General features: G+C 41.0%; 1 pseudogene; it reads right to left on the reverse strand.

The window, feature by feature from the left end:
• Nucleotides 1-1,227: 1,227 nt before the first annotated feature.
• Nucleotides 1,228-2,263, reverse strand: LOC140934373 (uncharacterized; annotated as a pseudogene).
• Between the last annotated feature and the right edge of the window lie 7,280 nt (nt 2,264-9,543).

The raw sequence follows: 9,543 nt of genomic DNA on the forward strand, positions 1-9,543 counted from the left end.
CATGATATAGGTAATATGCCATGTTAACGCCTGTTCTCCTTAACACGCTTTTTTCCCTACTCTTTTTTCGTTTTCAGTTACGTTCAGTCCTTCTAGAACAACTAAAATACACAGGGAAGGAGGGTTAACCCAGAAAGAGTTTGATTAGCAAAAGCAGTTGTTGCTCATTGACTTGAGAAACATCAGTCAATAAAATTCAAATGGCAATTAACAAAGAAGTGTGAGTCATTATTTTAAATTCAATAACCACAATGCTTAACAGATGACTCACAAAAACCCTGTGTCACCTGAACGACTGCTAGTAAAACTAGACCCCTTGGTGTTGTTGAATGTGTAAACAACACTTTGTGCTCCCGAATAGATGCTTTGGTCTCGGCTATAACCATTTCAACCGGATTTAGGTTCTAAGAGGGCAAGAATCGTAAGAGGGCGCCAGTCCCTATAATAAGTCGTCAGTCTTCTGCCACAACGTAAATAAATGAATATATTTTGAAATTATTAAAATAATTTATAAAGATAATGTAATTGTCTCAACATACCCAAAATAAAAATCGAGTTTGGATTTTCACCATTGTAGGGATTTAACAAAAAAGAACAAGCTGATCTCTTACAAAGGCAATAAAGCGCTCGCTGTTTATAGTTGTGTGTTGCTGTTGTGCTCAGTACAATTCTCTACGGTGCAAAAGACTTGGACTATATACAAGACACAAGTGAAGAAGCTACATGCCTTCATGATGCGCCAAATGAACATATCTTGGAGAAACAAAATCACAAACAAATACGGGCAAAGGTTGTCTTCTAGGGTTTATATGGGAGATTAAGTCTCTGGGTGATGGGCTCCTGTGCTCAGCAAATAAAGTCTACATGCAAATCAAATAATTTATTGTTTAGTATGCAGAAAAACCTCGACATGTCTCCACGAGATCTCCTGAGAATCCTGATACTGGAAATTTAAAACTACTCTAGAACATTCAAGTAAGAAATGTTGGATTTATGCCGCTAGATGAATGGCATGAATCTATACCCGAGGGATGCAAAGAAAACTGTAAATGAGAACTTAGTAAAGGTCGTAAAGAACACAAGTCATGACACCTGGGATAGCAAAACCATTTCCGGTTCTCATTTGAAATATTGTTGGGTAATTTTTATGAAATCCATCAAACCCCCGAAGGGGCATCTTACTAGACATAGAACGAATTGGCTTCCTATACTTCACTGTGTTCCTGGCTATGTAGGGCTTGACAAGGAAGACTTCTTCCAGGCTGCATACTGGCCAGGCTTGTACTCTTTCTATCTTGAGCATCTGGCGATGATTTCGGAACCAGATAATTACCTGTCAAAATCCCAAAATTGAACAGATCACACATATGGGCTAACAACGTTTTAGTTTTCACATGAGGGCCACCTCAAAATAGGTTATTTATACGTGCATGTTCAGTGCTTGCTAATAGCAGTTGCTTTTCAAATACTATTAGTACATACAGTTATTAAATAAATGCCGATATTTGAAGAGTTTCTTGTTCAGGTAACAAAAATTGGCTTTCCATGTCGATTATTGTTCTCCGATAATTTCAAAGTTCAGCGAAAGGTGTCAGGTATGATGAATGTTTCACTTTTGGCCCAGGGCAGGGCCAGTGGGCCCCCGAGGAGACTTTCAAGGGCAAAAACGATAAAGTTACGGCTGCTTGGACAATAAGCGAAGAATATAGGGTTGTTTCCCTCCGGTGGCACATGTAGCTGAGTGGTTAACACCTTCACTGTCTCTCTTCATCCAGGTGTATAAATGGGTACCAGTGACATACTTCTGGGGCATAACCCTGCGATGGACTAGCATCCTGTCTGGGGGGAGTAGCAATACTCCAAGGTGCTCAATGCTAATGAAACTGGGACAAGCTCCAGCCGTTTGGACATTTGGCCTTCCTTCACATCTAATAAAACCCCATCTAGCAGAAATTTTTGCCACAATTCCAGTTTCACCACCTTGCACTTTGCCACGAAAGCAGTTGCCTCGGGTCACTCAGTCACTGTTTCAGAAGTCTCGTGGCTCATTGCAATTACTCTTTTCAGGCAACCTTTCTGTGAAAACTCGCTGAGCATCTGCATCACTTAGGAATTTCTCGATCTTTGTCCACGCTTCTTTCCCATGCTTCTCTAGCAGGGATGATGGCAGATGGTTTAGCATATCCGTGAAGTGGGACTTAGACCTGTCCAAATACTTTGAGAAGCTACAATACTCGTCACAAAAAGTTGACACAGGAGCCATTTGTCTTGAATTTTCTCCAAATTTCTTACATTCACTGTTGACACCTTCGTTCTCACTTAAATTTGCCCCTCTCCTTCCCAAATGTTGAGCCACGCGTATTTTGAAGCAGTGGGACGACTGTAATACCCAAATCAACATTGAGGAAGGGGAAAATCACACAAGTGTTTCAAGATTTGTGACAAGTATTGTCTTTGCGTTGGGAGGGCATGGATGGGTAACGAAACGTATGAAGGGTAATTATTTCCACCTTTAGTGTTAACAATGTCATGAGTATTCTCGTTCTTACTGTTCTAGATGTTAAGTCGGACTAACAATTATATAGCTGGTATGCATACTTTTGATTATGAACGATTTCAACATACATTTCTCCAAAACCACTTCAGTGAAAAGGCTGTGCCTAAAAGTACATCAGAATTGGACAAGGGGTGCATATTTCAAGACCGAAGGGGAAGAAAAATTACTCAAACATCTGGCAATGGAGACGATGTTTGGTGATTTTTACATAGCAGAAATGATTTTTTGGAGCCATTTTACCACTTGAAACTGATTACTATGGTCCCGTCAGTCTCCACATACTTGTTAAATGGAATACCTAGCCACGTGCTTATCGTAATCTGAATGTTGACATTCTTTCTGGCTGGGATAAGTAAAAATAAACAGAACTACCGCTTACCTCGTTTTTGTGTTTTTCTTGACCAGGTTTAGATTCCTGGTAACTGTCTCTAGCAAAGGCACAACAAATGAATATACATATAAGGGTCAATATAACTATTCGCAACATGTTCATAAGCTGTAATGAAGTTGCTATTTCGAAATAAACCGAATTCTGTGAACATCGATAAGTTTGGGGGCATTTTGACGTTTGTTTATTTTAAATCATGTCTTGTTTCGTAACAAGCACTTGGGTTACAAACAAATTTCTTGCTGTTTATCACGTAGAATTAATGCTTCAGAGAATTATCATAATTAAATATCTGAAAATTAATTCGACACTTCCAAAAAGATCAGTAAAGTCAATTAAGTGCTTGTTCTGTAAAGGGTGCCCTGAAACGTACCGCAACAGGGCAAGAAAAACACAAAAACGAGGTAAGCGGTAGTTATGTTTATTTTTACTTATCCCAGCCAGAAAGAATGTCAACATTCGGATTACGATAAGCACGTGGCCAGGTATTCCATTTAACAGGTATTTGGAGACTGACGGGACCATAGTAATACACAAAAAAATTCTGTTGTTATAACGGGAATAGAGAAAGTTCTTATCCATTTGGAAGTTAACTACAGTAAGTTTAAGTCTTCTGTTTTAAGCTTAATTTTGAAATAACTAAACAAGACACTGCGATGCATTGCAGCTGTGTCTCTTTGATTTAATGAAGTTTTAACAATGGTATGTTGAAAGTGTATTTTTTGTTTGCTTTTATTTGATTTAACAATGTCTTGAAAGAAATGTTTTCAATTAGCTTTTATTTACGTAATTATTTGGGAAACAAAATTTCGCTTTTAATGTGACTTTTTGTAATAATAATGATAAAATTAACACAATGATCCGCAAACTTGAGTCCAAGCCATTCCTATTTTTCTTTCCAGATCATTTGCGGTCGACTTTGGGGATCACTTGCAGTCAAGGATCATTTGCGGTCCATTTTGGGGATCATTTGCGGTCTCAGTATCATTTGCAGTACTGTACAGTACTCCCTTCACCTGGGCCTTCAGCTGGCACTAACTCACTTAAAAAGGAAATTCCCCTTCTTTTGAAGACCTCCTTGGTCACATTAATAACTTCCTGTTTTTATCCTTTTCTACTTTAACGAGGAAAGCATCCGTCTTACGGACCGTTCCCTGAGCTTATCCTTACTAAGAAGGTTCAACCAACTCAAACCAAACCACGTGTTGATTATCTACAGGTCTTAAATCAAGTTTCAAGAAGTGAGTTAGTAACCATATGAGAGCATAGCGGTTGGATGCCAACCACCGAGTTCCTTGAAATGAGCAGCTTTACATGAGTTTCCTCATTTGATGATCAAGCAGTTCACCAAGAATGCAATTCTACACACCAATCGCAGAGCAAATTTACTGAATTGATGGAAGATCACTTATAGCCACCGCCATGGAAAATTGTACTTACCCACAAGAATCCCTTATATTACAAATGGTACAAGTACTTTCCAATTCTACCTGAACTATGCACACAAAACTCCAACACAGGGTTCTCATCTACATAGATTTCAAAACGTTGCTCTCAATCTGGTGGTCCCTGCATATAGCGTGTGATCCCCACCAAAATTAAAGTTATCGTATTTCTGTACATCACGAGTTTTTCTGTCTGGTGAACCACCTCCTGTCACGTGTACTCTTCAGAAGTGAAAAGTTTCAATTGCAAGACGCTGGACTCAGGAGGAAAACAATTGTCTTCCACTGTGAAGAGTAACCTCTTGCTGTTGCAAAAAAGGTGGAATCAGTTTACCAAAAACTGAAAGACGCAGGTGGTTTTGAATTGCTGAGGAGTGGGTCATCTAACAAGGACCTTGTGGTTATTACTCCTCCACCATCTGGGAACTCTGTTCCTTTCCGATGCGAATCTTCAGGTCTTAGGCAAGCAGTGGCTTACATTAAACCACTACAAAAGTCTTCTAACATGGCAGTTGTGAAAGACGTTTTCAAGCTAAGGTCACACGCAAAACGAGGAAGGGGAAAAACTGTTCACAGAAAGTGAATTTTTGACTGAACAGCAAATTCAGTCATACTTTTCAAGACGAGCCTCTAAACTCCGGCATTCTCATTCAGACGATCCAGAATCTGATCAAGACGAGGATATTATGGCCACTGAAGAGGAAATTGCGCATGAAAATGTTTGTGCAGTTGTGTTAAAGGAGGTGGGAATAAGGCACCCAATTGTTTTCAACACTTTCAACTTATGTGACATGCAAAAGGCAGGTAAACTGCGACTCCTAAGTGTTTCCATGCTGCGTTCCATTTGCGAACATTTTGACATTGAGGTGATGAACATCAAAGGACGATGCAAAGCTCCTTACTTGTCTCTACTTGGGGAACTTCTCGTTGCATGCAGTTGTCATAACAGTTAGGGTCTGTACCGACTAATCAAATTAACATTCCAGCCTCAACATTCTTTGATTTTGCGTTTGAAAAAAAAACTGATAAGTCGTGGGAAATCAGGCCTACGACTTTTATCAACTTTGTATATTCCTATTGCAGTATCGAACATTATGCCTGATGCACCAGTTATAGTATGATGCTCAAAATTGTGCCTGTCAGGATCCCGAGCCAGCAAATTCCCTCAGATCCTTATTCCATCACTTATTTCTTTCCAGGCGTTCATAATAATCCAGTTTTGAATTCGTCACCACCGCTGAATAGGAGCACTGAAGACTCATTTGTACAGGGTAGCCTCAATCAAAGGTAAGTATATTCACAAATTCCAGCCAGACCTGTGTCTATTGTTTTATACTGAAATTCCAGCACTTTCTAGCTGGTATTTGTGAATATTTTACTTTAGGCCGAGGCTAACCCTGTATAAATGAGTCTTCAGTGCTTCTATTCAGCGGCCGCGACGAATTCGAAACTGGACTATTTTGTGGCAGGTAATAAGTAACTACTGGGAGGGGGGGTTGGGATTTGGGGATTTGTTTTAATTCCCAACAAGAGATCGGCTCGTGCTCCCACGTTTTTTATTATTATTATTATTGGACAGCCTACACAGCTTTTTCTTAGCGATTATGGCTCAGAATGCATTCTCAATCAGAATTACTGAGGAAAGTTTTGTCTCCCTTGGACCCAATCCCAACCCCCACCCCTTCTTACTTTTTCTAGTCAAAGAGAATGTCACGCAATCTAGTTTAGCTGAGGGATTTTTTCAAAAAATATATATTTGAGGTGAGTAAATGTTTGTCTTATTCTTCTGTCATTGCTGTTACGATTTCTTTCAGACGAAATGTGAACATTTTAATGCATACTTGTTATATATAGAAAATTTTGATAATGACTGGCACAAGTCAGGCTTCAAAGTAAACAAATACGCACGTACGGGAAGTGTTGTCAAGATGTTTACAGCTCAATTTTGCACAATAAAAATGCTGTTCTTTTCGGATAATTGCCACTATGAAGTCAACAATCGTTTGTTTAGTTTTTGAACTGGTGGAAAAGGATCAACTTCGCAAAGAATTCAAACTGCTGTCCAAGTTCACTCTTGTATTAGTCATTACAACCGCAAGTTCAAAAGTTCTAAATTTCACGCAAGTACCGTTAATGTTTTCAGTTCTCAAAACTTGCCATTTGAATTACCCCAAAATTTTATTTCATACATTGAAAGAAAGATTGCTTTTTCGCTGGAATAGCATTTGCAGAACGAAAGCCATGTACCACGAAGAGTTTTTTTGCCGTTGAAAAATGGCAAAATTGATAGTCACAATAAAATTGTTTTAGAGGGTGATTTTGAAAAATAATTAAAAATTCAGACTGGAATCTTTTGAAATTATAACGACGACGACGTTTTCATACAAAGGAAGGGTCATAATATCATCTTATAATGTAATGGTCATGGTATTTGTTTCTTTTTCTATTCATCATGTGAGGATGCGAAGCGCATTTTTTGGTGCTTTGAGGGTCTCTTAAAGGTAAAAATTCCAAAAAAATATTATTTTGGAAAATGTCAGTCTCAAGAAACTGAATCTTGTATTTTCTAAAATAGGGCTTTAATGTGACAAAGTTTGGGAGATTTCGATTTTTCCATCTTGCACACCTATCCCTGGTATTTACAGGAAGTCGCTCTTAAGGACCTGAAACCTTACCATATTACACTTGACCTGGCGGCAGAACCTGTCATACATCCACCGCAGTCAGTTCCAGTGCACCTTGAAGACCCTTACCAAAAGGAACTAGATGACAGGCCCACTGACTGAGTCAACAGTATTGTGTTGAGCAAGACAAAAAATGACAAAGGAGAAGTCACCAAGCTCAGGGTCTGTTTAGACCGCCGTGACCTGAACAAATGGGCAAAAAGGGAACATCGTTCAAAGACAGTTGATGAGGTGGTGACTGATGTCAATGGCGCTAACTTCTTCACCATTGTCGACACAAAAAAGGGGTACTGGCGCGTATCACTCGACAAAGAGAGCTACCTCACAACCTTCAGCACGCCATTCGGTCGATGTTGCTTCAAACCTCTCCCATTTAGCCTTGTTCTTTCACAAGATGTGTTTCAAAAGCAGCTCGACACAGCACTCGAACGCCTCGATGGCGTCACCGGTATCGCTGACGACACATTTGTATATAGATCATCTGAAGTTGAGCATGACAGAAACCTGACCAAACTCATGGAAAGAACACAACAGAAGGGTGTGGTATTCAACAAAGACAAAGTGCAGTTCAAGTGTAAGGAAGTCAGCTTCTTTGGACACACCTGGACGCCACAAGGAATCAAACCTGACAGCAAGAAAGTATCAGCAATCCTAGACATGAAACCGCCTGAGGATGTCAAGAGCCTACAGAGCTTCCTTGGCTTAGTCAACTATCTGATGAGATATTCCGGACACCTAGCTACCCTGCACCACTGAGGGACCTGACCAAGAAAGACACCGCGTACTCCTGGGGCTTGCGCTGTACTACTACAAGACGGACAGCCTGTTTACTAGGCCTCTAAAGCCTCACCTCGACCGAACAGCGATACAGTAACATTGAACGTGATCTGGGGACTTTAGAGGTTCCATTACTTCATCTGTGGCAAGTCCTGCACTATCCACAAAGATCAAAAGCCGCTGGAGACGATTTTCAAGAAGAAACTAAGCAACTGCCCTGCGAGATCACAGAGGTTTGTACTACAAGCTCTGAAGTACGATGTTACCGTGAAGTGTGTAAAAAGAGCTGAAATACCCATCGCCCATGCCCTCTCCAGAGTATCACCACAGCCAGCTCCACCTGAAGGAGAATTCCCACAGTTAGCCATCCACCAGGTCAGAAAGAATCTCCCAGCATCACCGATAAAGCTTCAACAGATTCGCCAACGACCCAACGTTAAGCAAACTCCGCGATGTGATACATGAAGGATGGCCTGCGACCAAGGAGAAGTACCCTAAAGCACTCCACAACTACTGGAACTTCCGCGAGGAACTCACCATTAAGGACGGCCTCGTCCTGAAACAAGAGCAGATAGTCATGCCTACCATGCTCTGGCATGATACTCTCAACACCATCCACCACGGACATCATGAGCCAGATCAGCAGTATTTTGGCCAGGCATCACCAGAGATGTCACCAGCCTAGTGCCACCTGCCAAGCACATCGAAAAAAACAACAGAAGCAGCAAATCCTACAGCCTGAACCACCCTGCTACCCATGGCAGATACTAAGCTCAGATCTGTTTGAGTTCAAAGGGAACCAATACCTCCTGATATCTGACAAGTACAGCAAGTTTCTGATCGTTAGAAAGCTGACCAGCACTACCTCCTGTGCTATCATCAACCACTTGAAAAGCAACTTCGCTTTACATAGGATACCAGAACGGCTTACCACAGACAATGGTCCTCAGTATGCATCAGAGGAATTCCGCGACTTCATGCAGACCTATGGAGTAGAACATGTTACCACCTCCCCAATGTAGCCCCAGTCTAATGGCTCTGCAGAATGCATGGTTCAGACAGTAGAGAATATCCAAGAAATGTGAGGAAGGAGAAGACCGTATCTTGACTACTATCCTACCGTCAACACCCATTAGCAGCAACTTGAACTCCCCAGCAGAACTGCTGAACAACTGCAAGTTCAGCACCACTCTACCAATGTCCAAATGTGTAAGTGTCGCTGTAAGTGTCAGCAATACTACCAGTAAGACAGAGGAAGAGCTGTACCAGCGACAAAAGCCACAAGCATTCTACTACAACAAGACTCCTAGACTGACACTACAACCATTTCAACCAGGTCAGCCAATCAACATCTACGACCACCAGACTCAGAGATGGAAACGAGGAACAGTCATCAGACCTGCGATGGAACCAACATCCTTCATCATTAAGAACGACCGAACAGAAGGTGTCTACCGTCGCACTCAATCACAGTTGAAACCCAGACCCGAGGAAAGGACAAAAGCATAAAAAAACCACCACCAACTACTCCTGAGACAGCAACATCGCAAGATAGCTCAGCTACCCCACCTCAGGACGGGCAAGTGTACACAACAAGATCTGGATGCATTTCAAAACCTCCAGGTAGACTAGACATTTAAATTCTTGAACTATGTTGAAGACTACCGTTATAATTAGTTATGCATATCATTC

The sequence above is a fragment of the Porites lutea genome, chromosome 4, assembly GCF_958299795.1.
Source record: "Porites lutea chromosome 4, jaPorLute2.1, whole genome shotgun sequence".
NCBI classification, from domain to species: Eukaryota; Metazoa; Cnidaria; class Anthozoa; order Scleractinia; family Poritidae; genus Porites; species Porites lutea.